The 16,356-nt window shown below is 38.4% G+C and overlaps 1 long non-coding RNA gene across 1 annotated transcript in view; it reads right to left on the bottom strand.

Moving 5' to 3' along the window:
• Positions 1-3,213: 3,213 nt before the first annotated feature.
• Positions 3,214-16,356, bottom strand: part of LOC129392463 (uncharacterized) — a 172,845-nt gene continuing 159,702 nt past the window's right edge. The window contains exon 3 of the long non-coding RNA XR_008618356.1: positions 3,214-3,315. This is a non-coding gene — a long non-coding RNA (uncharacterized lncRNA). The remainder of the gene's footprint in view (positions 3,316-16,356) is intronic.

The following is a 16,356-nucleotide window of genomic DNA, read 5'->3' as shown; positions in this document are numbered from 1 at the left end:
CTTGAGAAATACTCTGATTCAAGGAAAAATCAGGCATCATGTGTTTTCCATAAAACACAGCAGTTTAAGCTCTATTCCAAGAGGGTAGAAATATTTGTGAAAGAAAAATGTAATTACAAAAATCAAATGAATTACACAACAGAATGATGATTTTTCCTAAAAGAGGAATATTTAAAAACTGGGGGAATTTTTCCTGTAGATTTCTCTGCAAATTTCCCAATTTCTAACAGTCATTTACTGATTGTTCCCAAGTGAAAAACACAGTGTAATCTGGGTCTGAGGCCAGACAAGTTTGTTTATAAAGACATCAGGGCACTTCAAAATGCTTGATGCTTATCACATACATAGGCTCATGCAGTAGTCAGTGGGATGAAGGGAGGTATTTTCTCATAAAACCTGTGAGAGTGATCTTAAAAGCATAGCTAAGATTTTTCAGATAAGGAAGAAGCACATAGTGCCTTTTTAAAAAGGGTTAGGGTGACCCTAATTTTGTAGGAGCCTTTTTTTTTTTTCTGTATGAACGTCTGGGACTCACTTTGGAGTTTTGCATCTGTTAATAGAAATGAGCAAGGTGTACTTTAAAAGCTAAGGCTAACTGGTGGATGTCCCTCTATGTGTCTCTCACAGTATAGCAACATTTCAAACTCTTGACCTATAATATCTCAGCTACTGGAATTCTGGCCTCAATTTTGCTCTGTTCTTCTCTGTAATCCCCATGTGGATGGAATAAATTAGGGGAGTTAATAATAATTATGGAATGTTTTTAAGCACACTAATTAAATCTGCAATAATAGCAGAAGTTTAGATTTTTTTTTTCTTTTGGACATAATCCCTTATTGTTGTTTTGACCTTTTTTCTTCTACCAGAACTATTTACACTATCTTATTTTCCTGAAGGATTTGCAACTGGTAGCTGGTAGAAAAATAAAAGGAGTTTTCCACCGAAAGGAATTTTAGAGATAATCTAACCAAAGCACCAGTTCCTAGAGTTGAAGAAACTGAAGTGTAAAAATTGGGGTGATGTTCTAATGCCACATGATAAATAGAGTCAGAGCAATGACTTGAACTCATGTCTGATAATTCTTCATCTTATTCTTCCTGATATGCCATGCAAAATAGAAACATTCAGATATGTTAATTATCTTTAAAAGAAAATATAACATCAAGTCTCTTCTGTGGAAGAGTAAAGGATTTTATATTCTCTCACTTCTCTAATAGAAGTTTCTGTTTTCTCCCTTCTGAATTTTTGATTCTTACCAGACATAGTTTTGATTTGTTCAAAGTATAAGTTAAAAAATTGGGAAAATTTTGTCCCAATTTGTTATCATTTTGTCTTGAGAGGGTCACTGGTCACTCAGATAGAGCTTTAGTCAAAGAAGAAGATTTAAAGTGGAGATTGCATTCCAGAGATTGGTTCTTCAGCTTTCCAGATCCTAAGAATTTTTTGCCAGTATACTTTGAGGTGATGAATCAAGTCTTGTAAACTGGCTCACAACAAACTTACTGGAAACTGATTTATAAAGTTAAGTGACTAACTTGTAATGAAAACTAAAACTACCAAGCAGACCGAATATTCATGTTTACTGAACAGCAAATAGAAGAGATGCCAAATTATAATGCAGAGGTTGCTCAGATGATTTAACCAGCATCCAGCAAATTAGACAATTTAGATTGATAAGATCGACAGTCTATTGATAACCTGATTTTTAACTCAAGCCTACTCACTAATTTTAGTTTACACGATATAATGAGAAACTTTTAAAAAATGTATTTTGCATGTATGTGTGATATTAATAGCATACACTTTTATGTGGACAAAAGGAAAACGTGCATTTAACTAAGCACATTTCCTTAAATTTGTTACTCATTACAGTGGCTTTTTATTCTTTACATCTATGTAAATAAAACATCTATTTTAAAGAAACATTTGGATATTTCTGGTAGCCTCAGATTCCTAATAGAAGTTTACTTTGAGATGTGTTTTACCCACTCTTACAATGGTGCTGTAAACTTTGATTTAATGCTAGGTGATCAGGCTCTCTTAGGGAGTAATTCTTACCTTTAATAGCCTACTAAAATAGCCATGTACACTTAACTGGAATATGCACTCACTTTAAATGTTCTCTGTCCATCAAAAATCAGTCTTTCAAGATCCACCTAAAAAGTCTTTACCTCTTTCAGAAAACCCTACATGATGTATTCTGTCTGATTCTGATTATGCTGTTATCATTTCAGGACTAATATGTTCTTTTGGCATGTGGGATCCTCCCAGACCGGGGCGCGAACCCTGTTCCCCTGCATCGGCAGGCGGACGCGCAACCACTGCGCCACCAGGGAAGCCCCGTGAACTAATATGTTCATTTTAACTCTATGAATATGTATTTGTTGATTTAAAATGTGCTTTTTGTCCCTGTTATTTAATGACTGTGCTAGCCAGCATCAAAGATGGACCCAAGTATTCTCCCATCCTGTTATTCATAATCTTAGTTGTACCCTTCCGCAGTGAATAGGGCTAAATCAGATAACTAATTGGATATTGTGGAAGTGACAGACAGTGACTTCTGAAGCTAGGTCACAAAAGACATTGAAACTTTCCCCTTGGTACTTCCTTGGTGGTCCAGTGGTTAAAACTCCATGCTTCCACTGCAGGGGGCATGGGTTCAATCACTGGTCAGGGAACCAAGATTCCCTCATGCCATGTGACACGGCCAAAAAAAAAAGAAATAAACTTTCCTCTTGCTCTCTTGAATCATGCTCTGTGGAAGAAACCAGCTGATGTTGTGAGGACACTCAAGAAGCCCTATGGAGAGGTTCCTGCAGTGAGGAAATAAGGCTTTCTGCCAGCATCCACATGAGGAAGCCATCTTGGAAGAGGATCTTCTAGCCCCAGTCAAACTTTCAGTTGAGTGTAGCCCAGGATGACAACTTAACTACAACTCATGAGAGATCTTGAGCTGGAACCACCCACTTAAGCTGCTCTCATTTTCCTGCAGCAACTGTAAGATAATACATTTATGTTGTTTTAAGCTACTACGTTTGGCAGTATTGTACCATGCATAATAATAACTCTAACATAATGATCATTTGTGTTCTAACATTTAAGCTACTTAAAAGGATTCTAAAAGCAGCAAGAGAAAAAAATTGTCTCATACAAGGGAACCCCCATAGGGCAACTGCCAACCAAGAATACTTTCCCCAGCAAAGTTATTCTTCAGCAATGAACGTGAGATAAAGACTTTGGCTAACAAACAAAAGCTGAAGGAGTTCATCACCACTAGACCTGCTTCATGAGAAAGGCTGAAAGGAATTCTTCAAGCTGAAATGAAAGGATGCTAATTAGTAACATAAAAACATGTAAAATTTTTAAAATTTTCTTTGTCTTTGCATTCCTTTTTAGCTTACTTTCTGGGTTATGAAGTAATGGCTTCTACATGCAATGTATGACACAAAGATATTCATATATTATTATCCCTTGAAAATACCATACATTAAAAATAATCTTCACAAGAAAACTGTAAAAGCTATCAGAAATAAACCATTATTTTTTGAAGGCAAAAAACAATAGAAACAAAAACTAGCAATTCTACTTGACAGTAGCTGAATTTCAAGAAGGACACAGATTCTGAGCTAGTGTTTCAAACGAATTAAAATTTTGGATAAACTAAAAAAGAAAAAAAAATAAGCTACTTAAGGTCATAAAATTTGCTATTTATTTCCTCTTTTTTTTTTGCACAATCCTTTAGACATAGAAGTAGCAGAATTGATATACAAGGTTAAAGATAAATATCATAGATAAATGGTGACCTTGCCACTGTGATTTGGTGTCTAGCATTTTTCTCTGTAAATGATAGGGAATTCCCTGGCGGTCCAGTGGTTAGGACTCTTGTGTTTACACTGCCAAGGGTGCAGTTTCAATCCCCGGCAGGGGAACTAACATCCTGCAAGCCGCGCTATGCGGCAAAAAAAAAAAAAAAAAAAAAATTGATGATAGGGATCATAGTTTACTCATCTTATCTCCAGTAATATGAACTAGATGAGCAGGTACCATAATCTAATCTTTTTTCCTATAAGTTCTTGATGGTAGAATAATTCCCTGGTAGCTAGTAAAATGTCCACTTTTTTCTTTGTCTCAAGTTCCCAAATTAGGTAATAGTCTGTTGCAGTTCTAGTAAACAGCGTCAAATTATTTTCAATCTCTCTCTCCCTTTTTCCCTTCTCTCCTCTCCTTCCTTTATCAAATAACTAGCTGAGGATGGAGCGGAGGAAGGTTTTTAAAATATCTTTAATATTGATAAGTAATAGTTTTAAGAGTTTAATACATGACCCCTCTTTCCACCTATTTAAAGTAGGCATAATCACTTTTTTTGAAAGAAAATTTAAGAGAATTGCCTCTGTTTTTTATATTTGACTTCTCATTATAACTAATCAAGCAATAATATATCTGAGGGTGGGGTAACCAATGAGGAATTGAGGTGTAGAAATAAAAATCATGCTGATGGGAAAGTAGGTGAGAGGGTTTTAATTTATAATAATTGCTGGTTTATGGTGAACAGTGATGACCATTTTGCAAATATTAAGACTGTTTTCATCCATATAAAAAGTTTTTATTATTTGGAAGACGTAGCAGTCAGTGTTCTCCAAAGAAAGAGAACAAGTAGACAACATATATATATGTATGTATATAAAGAGATTTATTTCAAAGATTGGCTTTTGCTATTGTGGAGGCTAGCAAGTTCAAAATTTGTAAGACAGGCCTGCAGGCTGGAAACATCAGGAGTTGATTCTGAAGTCTTTAGGTAGAATTTCTTCTTCTTCACAGAAACCTTAGTATTTGCTTTTAAAGCCTTTCAGCTGATTGGACGGGCCTGCCCATATTAAGGAGAATAATCTCCTTTACTTAAAGGCAGTTGACTGTAAATGCTAACCATATCTACAAAATACCTTCATAGCAATACCTAGATTAGTGTATTGATTGAATAACTGGGTACTATCACCTAGCCTAGAAAGTATGAATTTAGAATTAACCATACAGTTCCCATTAATAGTAGGAATTATAAATTCCCCAAACACAATTATTATAATTTAAAAAATGCTTCTAAGAATATTTAAAGTCAACTACATGTTGATTTTTGTTGTTGTGGAAGACTGAAATACTTTTTTCTATTAGGGAACTGGTTGAAGTCTTAGCACTGTGGCTGAAAAGAGGTCCTGTATCTTCAAAGATTTCCCACTTTTAACATTAAACTCCTTCTATTTCTCCAAATAAAATGAGCAAGGGCTTCTGGCACATAATCTGGAGTGAGAAGAAGAAGCTGAAGCTTTTGCACTGTCCCCATTATACCCACAATTTTTCCTTTTTATCTGCTGCAGATTCTCCACTGGTGAAAATTTTCAGTTTAATTTTAATCAGAAACAGCTGTTTCAGGCAGATGCTCAGAGTTCAAAGACATTATGAGCACAATTATAAAAACTTTCATTTTCAGACAACAGGAGTAAACCAATCTAAGTGTAGCATGCCTAGGGATTCAAATTACATCCTTGTGTTTTATTCAAGAATCTACCTAGTATATGCTTCCCAGCAGCTAAGGAAACAACTCTGTCACTTCTCAAGGCCTAGAAAAGCCAGTGTCAGGTCCCTGGGGAGGCTGCCTTTTGTCATCTCTCCAGATATGCAAATTGTTTATCTCAGGGCAGAGGTGTTTTTCACTACCTCCAAACAAATGTTGCCTATCTTTACTGTAAGCAACGTTAACAACAAAAATCACCCATAGTTACTGACCCAATTCATCTTTCAAAGTAAAATTCTTGGCTACCTGCTCTTCCAATAGGCTGCCAAAGGATACTAGAAAGAGTTTCTAACTTCTGCAAACTTTTCCAAAGCCACTTAAATTCAACTGAGAATTCTAAGTACTTACTCCCTTGGGATGTGAACGCTTGTCACCTGCTGGGCTGATATGTTGTCACTTGCTTCTATCACTTATTAGGACAGAATTGCATGATGGGTTAGGTATTTCTGAAAGGGTGAATCAATTCTAAAGTAAACACAAGTGGAAAGGCAATATTTTTGTATTAGATTCTCTGCTCAAATGTGAATAAATTTAGATATGCATGATAGTTTTGATAAGCCAAAAAACATTGGAACTTCTTTAATACTCTATTTTTTTTTTTTTTACTATTCAGAAACTCTGGGTGGAAGAAAAAGCAAAGGAAAAAATCTGGATGGAAATGAGACTTTTTTTTTTTTTTTTTGTGGTACGCGGGCCTCTCACTGTTGTGGCCTCTCCCGTTGTGGAGCACAGGCTCCGGACGTGCAGGCTCAGCGGCCATGGCTCACAGGCCCAGCCGCTCCGCAGCATGTGGGATCTTCCCGGACCGGGGCACGAACCTGTGTCCACTGCATCGGCAGGCGGACTCTTAACTACTGCGCCACCAGGGAAGCCCGAGACTTTTTATTCTTCAGAAATTTATGTTAACGACCATTGATAAAAGAATGAAAATGCCTGGGTTTTAGGTCTGGTGCTGCCACTGATTAATTTGAAGATCATAAGGAAGATATTTCACCTCTCGGGGCCTCAATGTCTTCCCTGAAAAATAGAGAAGTGTGTTAGGGAAGGTCATTAAGAAGATGTGACTGCCAGTTTGACCTGTGAGCTGGGCCAGTTATTTGGAAGCTGCTCACTCCCTCCACTGTCCTTGCTTGCCTTCTTTGTACTAGAAGCTACACAAGGATATAGTAATGTGACAGTGAGAACATCTGGATTGTGTATGTGACTTAACCCAGTTAAAGCCTCTGTTTAAACTTTTAAAATTTGGTGAGTGGGGGCTAGATCTATTTATCTTGGGCTGTTCAATATGAGTTTTGTAAATTAAGCTCCCTTGCTTATTAAACTTGCCACCTACCAACCTAGAGCGGTCTACCTCTTTCTTTGGTCTCTCCCTGCTCTCCACATACAGGGTCAGTTTCAGATGACACCTGGGAAGCTCCCAAGGAAGTTACCACCCAACAAAATAGGACTATAGTAACAGCTCCCAGACTTGTGTGATTCATAGGTCACTAAAATTAAAAACAAAGTGAAACTGAGCAGGACCCCGTGGGGGTCCCTGGTACAAATCCTTTTTGTGTCCTTTGTTTCTTGTTTGTAGAAAATAGGCTTCACTCAGCTTCCATGACCTTCCCTGAGTTTCAAAAAGTAGATTCAAACAGTTGCTAATCCAGGAAGGGAGAGAATGCAGAAAGAAGGGAGGAGCAGTCAAGAAACAATAGTGCAGGCTTGAGGCAGGGTCCTGGTTCCTCCTCAAGGAATATACACAACAATACCATTGAGTTCTTCTGCAGAACTAAGGCCCCCACCCAGGTTGAGGATGGTAACTTCTGGCTGAGCACAAGATTCTTGGAGCATCACCCTGTTACCTCACCACCAGCCTGTCAGAAGAAAGTCACACACCCTGCAGCCCTCACCCCAAATTTTGCTTATAAAAACTTCTCCCTAAAAACCATCAGGGAGTTTGGGGTTTTTGACCACAAGCCACCCATTCTCCTTGCTTGGCCCTGAAATAAACTTTTCTTTCCTTCAGACTCCTATGGTTCAGTTTATTTGGCCTCACTGTTCATAGGGCACACAAACTTGTGTTCAGTAACAAACGAAGTTTTGTTAAAACTGGCGATCTAGTTAAGTACAATGACGTTGGACTGCTGACTTTTTTCTTCTTTTTGCTAGATAAGAGCATTTTAAAAATACAAACTTCTACCATCTACCATCTTCATCATATTATTCAAGAAGGCTTTGAATACTAAGAAATGGGAACAACATAATCCCAGAATAATATCAGTTTTTTAAATGGAATAAACCTAGATTAAAGAAAAAATAACTACACAGTCTTCATCTACTCATTTATCCATAGATTTGTGAAAAATTCACAGAATCCCAGCACCTGCCCTCCAACAGTTTTGGAATCACTAGTGAAAATGTTACCTGAAAACTGGGTTCGCCTCTTGGTGGGTGTTGAGTCAAAAGACACAACAAAGCCAAAGATTGAGAAAAGGAAGAATTTATTACTGCTTTGAGTAAGGAAGACACTGAGGATCTTTCCCAAACCAGTGTCTCCCCAAAGAGCAAAATTGGGGAAGTTTTAAGCTAAGGGCAAATGCATATTCATGAAGGGGCTTGAGCAGAGGGGAATTCAGCATAGAATTGGGGCACAGGTCAACAAAGTCTAAGCTTTAGTTGATTGAAGTCACTGAGGGTCAGAAAAGGTCAACATCGCCAACACTTAGGTTACAGTTGATCTAGTGGTTGATTGCCCAAGGTGGGTTTAATTCTGTGAAACAGCTCAAGAAAATGATTCAGGCTTATCTTTACCACTGAAACAGAACTGGAAGTCTTTACAACTGATCTATTGTCTTTGCTATTTTTCCTTCTCTTGCCTGATAACAGTTTGTTATTTTTTTCCCCATAAGATCATTATTACTGAGACCTGTTCAAAGGCAAGCATTGTGGCGAGGCTTAGATCACAAAATGACTTTGGCCAGAATAACTTCTCTTAAGTCAAGAAAGCCATTCCTCGTTCTCTTTCTCTAGGGAACCCCTAACCTATCTGCTTACAATTATTCTGCCAACCACATTTATCCAGATTTTTTTAAAATAAGGAGACCAAGTGAAATAATTTCCACAAAAAAAGAAATAGAAGAGCCACACTTTGAACCCATATTTTCCTATTCAGAGACCATCTTGCTTACTACTGGTCTGCCCCCAACTTCTATGGCTCTGTCTCTTCCCCAAATAATCTTTTCTCATCCATTCTCCTATTACTCTAACAAGCTGTAATGACACACATACACCTAACTTATATTTTTAATGCATAGCTAGACCCAAACCAGAAAATCAAGGCTGTTACAATTAGGGTTCAAATAAGACAAAAGCTTTGAGCAGATCCTTAAAGTTTTTTCTCCAAATATAGTTTATGATTTGAATGGTCGGATTTTATGAAATTTTGTGTGTCTTCTCGGAGACATTTTTGCTTATATTCAGATTCTCATCCATATGAGAACACACTTTCTGTGAAACACTGAGTGATATGGTGTACATGATATAAATTTAGTGCCTACATTACCTATTTGATGGTCTATTGTTTTATGCATCTTCCACTTATCTAGCTGTATTATCTAGCTATATTGCACCATGCTATTTCTTCCCTAAAGTGAAAAAGGGTGACCGTCTCAAAATGGTACCTCCATGTTTTGCTTATTCCTGTACAACATCAATGCTTTACTTATGGTATTCTCATATAAAAAGTAATGACAATCACAATAACTGTAATGTGATTTATAATAAGAAATATATATTTGGTTGTCCCCATTTATGTTGCAGAGCTACTAAAACTCTTGGAATTTCTTAAGTGATGAGAGAAACAAAGGCATATTTTGTTATGTAAATGACATGACTTGGACCACAGATAAGGATGGGGCCTAGTTGGTAGGGGAAACAACCATGTGATTGGAGGACTGGAACTTTTAGTCCCATCCCCCTGACCTCCAGGGAGCAGATAAAGGCTGGAGGTTGAATTGAGAGCCAAAGGCCAATGGGTAATCAATCATGCCTATGTAATGAGGCCTCCAAAAGTGTGGGGCTCACAGAGCTTCTGGATTGGTGAACACATGTAGATGTAGGGAGAGTAGCATGCCCAAAGAGAGCATGGAAGCTCCATTTTCTTCTTCTATTTTCCCATACCTTGCCCTATGCATCTCTTCCATCTGGCAGTCCCTATGTTATATTCTTTTATAATAAACCGGTGATCTAGTTAAGTACAATGTTTCTCTGAGTTCTGTGAGTCACTCTAGCAAAGTAATCTAACTGAAGGAGGGGCTGTTGGAACCTCAGATCTACAGCAGGTCAGTCAGAAGCACAGGTGATAATCTGGTCTTGTTTGCCCTTTGAAGGAGGGGAGTGGTTGGTGGTCTTGTGGGATTGAGTCCTTAACCTGTGGAATCTGACCCAGTCTCCAGGGAGATAGTGTCAGAATTGAGTTGAATTCTAGGACACAAACTGGCGTCAGAGAATTGTTTGATGGTGTAGTGAAAAAACAAAAACAAACAAAAAAACATTGGAATTGTAGTCAAAACCATTAATAACTCACAGTCAAGCCATGTGTCATAAATTAACCTTAGTTTAATAATTGCACAGGTGAGGTTCTCTTAAAAACAGATTCTTAACGAAAATTAGTCTGAGATGGTCCATTGGTGAGTTCTCTTTTTAACAGCACTTTGAAAAGTAAGAGAGGTAGGACTGGGCACAAAGAGAAGCTGAAGAACTGCAGTGCAATTGCAGCAGAGGACTCAGCCAACCCTCAAAGAGCTCTGGAAGTGGGACTGCACTTCACAGATGTTCCAAATTGAGGCAGGAGGGCTAGGTCTTTTGTACCCCTGTATCAACTAGTCACTGGATGCAAGCTTTCCTTGGAAAGAGGTATAATCTCACAGAGGCAACTCCTTTCAGCAGAGAGCAATCCCTGAGAGGACTCTGCTGAGAGCAGCAGCAGACTACACCATCAGCAACTGTGGGGATGAGAGCATTGACCCCTAATGGGGCATAGGTAGTGCACCAAGGCATTCAGTGCAGTACACTCCTGCAGTGCTTAGATCTGTTTTGCTTTGTAAATAGGCTTCCTGCATCTTGGAACAGCTCTTTCTTTCTATGTTGTAAGGCAGAGTCTTCAACATCACTTTTAAGTGCTTACCTTTAACAGGGAATAATGGATTTCTTCAAGTACATTGACCCTGATGCCCCCATTGTAAGTTTCAGGGTCTTACTCCTTCCCAGTCAGATTCCTGCAGGAGAGGGTTGAAAACTCCTCCTTCTCTACAACACTCTTGTGTAAGCCCTGGGTCTGATCCTCAGCTTTTTGTGCTTTTCGCTACGGAAGTGAGTCTCTGTATATGCTGTCAAGGTCTCTGGCTTTCACATTTCACTTGAATTGGTAATTAATTGCTCATGACATTTTCATTACTTTCTTTAAGGTCTCAGTAGCTTCCGGCAACAACCATCTGATTCCATATTCCTTATACTTATGACTTCTCCCGAACCTCTCGACACCTGAGATATTTCCATTATCAGCGTATTTCCTTGCATTTATATCCCATCCCAATTGCATGGAGGCAGCATGCCAGTCTCTCTGAACTCCACCTATTATCAGTGATAGATCCTCATGGCTGCTGGATAAAGGTTGATTCAACTCCAAAATCCCATTTTAGAACTTATTCCTAAAGCCAGCTCTCTTAGATGGATGTCCTAGGGAATAAGCTCTGATAGAAATTTAAGTACAGGAACAATACCTCTAGAGGAAAGAGGGAAGCAAGACTGGGAAGAGGGGTACTTAATATGTGATGCAGTTTGTACAGAGGCTCTCAGACAATATCTAGATGAGGCCAAAGTGTTTGTGCCTTTATACCCCAGTATCTAACAGGCACTGGATGTGAGCACCATCACTCTGGGTGAGGCAGCTCTCATGGGTGGGGGGGCAAACCCTGGGGAGGGACTTACCTGTGAGCCACCAGTAGGCAATGATCCTAGCAGCTAAGAGATTGAGTACTTTGGTCTGAAATGAGAATCTACACTTACTGGCCCAATCATGTCTTTTGAAGGAAATTCTTGTCTACCTGCCCTTTGTACAGGCTGCCAAAAGATATTAGCATTTCTAACTTCTGCTACCACACTATCCATTACAAATAAATTTTGAATTATAGCCTAGAAATGCTTACATTTATTATTTTCTTCAGATTCAGTCATTTATTTCTCTTGCATTCAAAAAATATCTAAAACCTAACTAATGAGTACTCCTCAAGCACTGGGTTGGGTAATAAGATTAAAGCAACATATGTGATAGGCAAGTTCCTTCCCTCGTGGAAGTTACATTTTCATGAGTAAGACAGGCAATAAACCATTTATTAATTTAACTAATATTTGAATTAAGCATCTACTCTTTTGATAAATCCTATTTTGAGACTAAGGAAATCACAGTAAGACAAAGAATGTCCCTGCTGTCAATTATCTAACATATCAGTGGGAGAGAAGGAACATTTATAAGTCAACAAATAAAAGAATAGTATTATTTCAGATAGTGACAGGTGCTATGGAGAAAATAACACACAATAATGTGACGGAAAGTGACGGAGTGGAGGACAGTCAAGAAGGGCATGTCTAGCAGGTGGTATTTGAGATAAAACTTGAATGGTGAGAGCAAACCAGTCATATCAAGGTCAGAGAGACACATGCTCAAGCACAGGCAACAAGTGAATGCTCTGATGAAACAGGAAGAAAGCCAACAAAAGTATGGCTGTGCAGCGTGAGGAGGGAAGGTAGATGGTGAAGTTAGAGAAGTGGTCAGCTCTTGCAGGCCATGGTAAGGAGTTTTGATCTTCTTCTAAGTGATGGGGAAAACACTGGAGGCTTTTAAATAGGTACATGAAGAATATGACTTCAGTTTTTTAAAAAAGATTATTTTGGAAAAAAAATTGAATATGTGGGGATAGATGTGGAAACAGGTAAGAGGGTTTTGTGGTAGTCTAAAGCAGTGATGTTGATAACTAGGCAGCATAATGACAGCAGAGATGGAAACTAATGAACATTTACTGAGTGCATTTTGGAGATGGAAGTGACTAGCTGACAGATTAGGCACAGGCATGAGGGAAAGAGAGGAATAAAGGATAATTCCTTTTTCATTTGATCATATACTAGACGAATGAGATAAAAGTGGTAAGTGCTGTGAGAATGATGTGATAGGGAATAATGGGTGAGCATCTTTATATGGAGAGAGTATGGTTGTGAAAGGCTCCTTGTGAAGGTAATGTGGGAGCAGAGATCTGAGGCATGAGACTGAGCTGGCCAGATGAAGATATGGGGTGAGGGTGTCAGTAGTGCTCTGGACTACTGACACCACGACAAAGGCTTGATATCAACAGGAGCCCGTTATGGCTGGAGCACAGTGAGGGAAGGGAAATACTGTGAGATATGGTTGGAGAGGGAAGCAAGAACCATAAAATAGCTACTCACAACTGTTTTTCCTAGACCTGTATTTAAATCAGCAAATTCATTGATTAGATAAAAAGCTATGCATGAGAACTGGAAAAAGACCAGTATGCCTGGAGGCAGGGTGAAGTTGTTATAACTCCCAGTATTCGGCAAAGCTGGTTTGTTTTACCACTTATTTCCTAGGGCCACTTTGAGATCTTTTCATCGTGCTTCAAAATTCCATATGACCGAGTAAATGAAAAATTCATTTCTGGCTTTTAGTTTTAAATTTAGAATTAATTTTTGGCAGGTTTACTAAGAATAATAATATAGAACACATGTAATGTGCAAATGCTCTTTACTTTCAACATTTTTGTAAGACAATGCAAATATTATTATGCTCATTTTATCAATGAGTTAAATTGAGTCATGGAGCAGTTTAGTGGACTTGGCCAAAATGAATTCCCAATTGACGGAGGAGTTAGCATTAGAATTCAGGTCCCTTGTTTCTTAGCACAGAATCCTTTCTAACAGACCCCTTCTTCTCTGTAAATGATGAATCATCACAGAGAACAATGTTTAGCAGAATGCAATTTTGGAGTCTTGGTCTGAGCAAAACTACAGAAAGAAGCTGCAGAGAACAGGGTTCTGCGCAGTAAAGAATACTTAAAGGTAAATAGGCAAGGAAGAAGCAAGCTGAGAAATAAAAAACCTGAAAGGGTACTATTGCTTACCACTTTCTTCTCCCATTTCTGGTTTTTCCCTTTCCTGGAAAATGCCTATTTTTCTAAGATCAAGAACAAAAAAAAATCTAACTGCTGGTCTCTCACTCACACCTACTTTACAACTGGGGAAGTTGGCCCTTATATTACTTCTTTCTTTCTATACTCTTTCCATTTTAAACCTGTGGATTGACTGCATTTTTTTTTAAATTTAGATTTTAAACACCTGGAGAACAGGGTTTCATCTGTGAATTCTGTACAGAGTACAGTACATTGTGTGAATACATGGCAAATAGTTTCACAATGATTTAGTATAGTTTTTTTTCTTAAAAAAACAAGCAATTATAAAAGGACAGTGACTACTTATTGTTGGTTTGTTAGGTGATAAATGCCTGTCCAAAGAATATAGGCTTCATAACTGAAGTTGAGTCTCAACATGTTCAAGTCAGTACATGTGGGTTTGGAAATTCATGTTGATCATAGACTGTGGCTACTAATCTACACGGGGCATCCTCAAAAGACATGTTTGAAAATGTTTTTCCTTTGAGGGATATACAATTTCACATGCTGTATATCTTATTTCCCCTCACCCCCTCTCTGCTTCATGAGTGGTAAAATCACACTTCATGTTTTGTCATCCCAAGACTATGAAAAATATGAATCTGTTAAACTGAACATTTTTTATACACAAGTTTTATCAAAGAGAAATAACATTTTTCTTTCAGGCTGGGTTTTTTAGAGGGAGAGAATCTAAAGAACTATCAGATAACAATAAAGAAGGAATTAACTCTTTGCTCACATGTCTCTGTTACATCATATGCACATTATAGTGTGTTTGTACCTTTTACCATTCCCTGCTTTGAAGACTGAAATGCTTTGCATAATTCATTTCTATCAAATAACTATCTCAAAATATACTTTATGAAAAGTAGAAATGAGTTTCAACACACAGCAGTGACACTGCAGGAAACAGTCTGGAACCTCACTAAGAATATTGTCAGAATATGAAGAGAGATTTGTTAGAGGCATGACATAAAATGTAAAAATTGAATTTCTTGCACAAATTTAAAACCAAAACATCGTATAACCTCTCTGTGTTTTGGACCCAACATGTCTCTGTCTATTTGGATAAAAACTGTTGAATGCACATTTTTTTGGTGAGCTGTCAACAGCGAAGCATGAAAACAGATGTATTTCTGCTCTTTTCATTATTAGGGAAATAAAAGCAGCTGTGCTGGGCTTGTGTGTGAGGGAAGCTCTCAGTCAGGGCTTCACACTCCAGGAGTTGGGAAACCTGGCAGTGTAGACCAGGATTTACATCATGAACGTCTTCAAACAAGGCCACTGAGGATGATTCTTGGGCACTGTTCACGGCCTCACTCCTTTCTGGAGTTGTTATTGCCGTTTTTCTGGTACTGGAGTTCTGTGTGGGAAGCTGTGGTAAAGTGAGGTAAAATTATTATGGCCTTAGTTTGCATGAAACAGTAAGAAAGGCCATTTCAGAACCGGACTTCGTCAGAATCTGAGACTCAATCATAAAAAAGAGTGAATGTAGCTAATCACATTTGGGAGTGACAAGTACAAACTAATGCTAGTGCTTTGATAGAGATCTGCTACGACTATCTGAACAAGGAGGACCAAATATGCCTTTTCTAGACACAATACACACAGTGGAATAAACCCAACATGTTTGGTGAAAGAAAAATAAATCCAAGTATAAAAACAGAGTCATCTCTTACGCACTTGCAGACCTGACAGTAACCAGATGGTAAGGTTTTTTGCATTGATTTGATGGGTTTTGTGCAGAAGGGCTATTTTTGGTCCGGTTTGGGACATTTGTCACAGAAGTTTGTTTGTTTCAGGCTTTCTCTTCCTTCTGTAGGAGTCTGCTCTTTGTGTTTGTGCGTGCGTGAGTGTGTGTGTGTGTGTGTGTGTGTGTGTGTGTGTAGGGGAGTGTGTAGGTGTGCAGGGAGTACTTGTATATGTGGTGATGTACTTACCCTGCCTTATATAGGGCAGAAGTTATCCCTCGGCAAAGAGAACAAAGATAAAATGTGAGAATGACGAAATTGGATTTGTGTTGATCTGAAGTTTGAACTGATGTTATATTGTTGATCAGAGTAAGAAAAGATTAAGATAAAGACACTGGTAAAAGAGAACAGTGACATACTTAACAAAATTTCAGAACTCTGCATTGATTGATAGTATCTTGTGGAATTTTCTTGAGGGGAGGGATAAGATCAAGAATGAACATCAGTTAAATGGGCTATGGATAATCAGACCAACCATTAAACTTAAGAAAGTGCAACTAGTGCTTTAAAACAAAGATGCTACACTTTCTTTAGGTATCTGTATGAGGACAACTCAGCACTATAGCCTTAGTCAAAATCTTCAGGTCACAGAATTAGCTGCAGGTGTTTCTAATAAGAAATTAAATTCTGTAGCATTTATTTTCACAAACTGCTCATGTGCCAGAACCTCCTAAAATTTGATTTGTTCCCCCTCATTACAGATCTCAAAAGACTCAGATTATGAAGCAGTTTTAAAAGAAGAAAGGGGGGCTTCCCTGGTGGCGCAGTGGTTGCGCGTCCGCCTGCCGATGCAGGGGGACCGGGTGCGCGCGCCGGCCTG

Source organism: Physeter macrocephalus, chromosome 10 (genome assembly GCF_002837175.3).
Source record: "Physeter macrocephalus isolate SW-GA chromosome 10, ASM283717v5, whole genome shotgun sequence".
Taxonomy (NCBI): domain Eukaryota; kingdom Metazoa; phylum Chordata; class Mammalia; order Artiodactyla; family Physeteridae; genus Physeter; species Physeter macrocephalus.
This window is presented reverse-complemented; position numbering and strand designations above follow the sequence as displayed.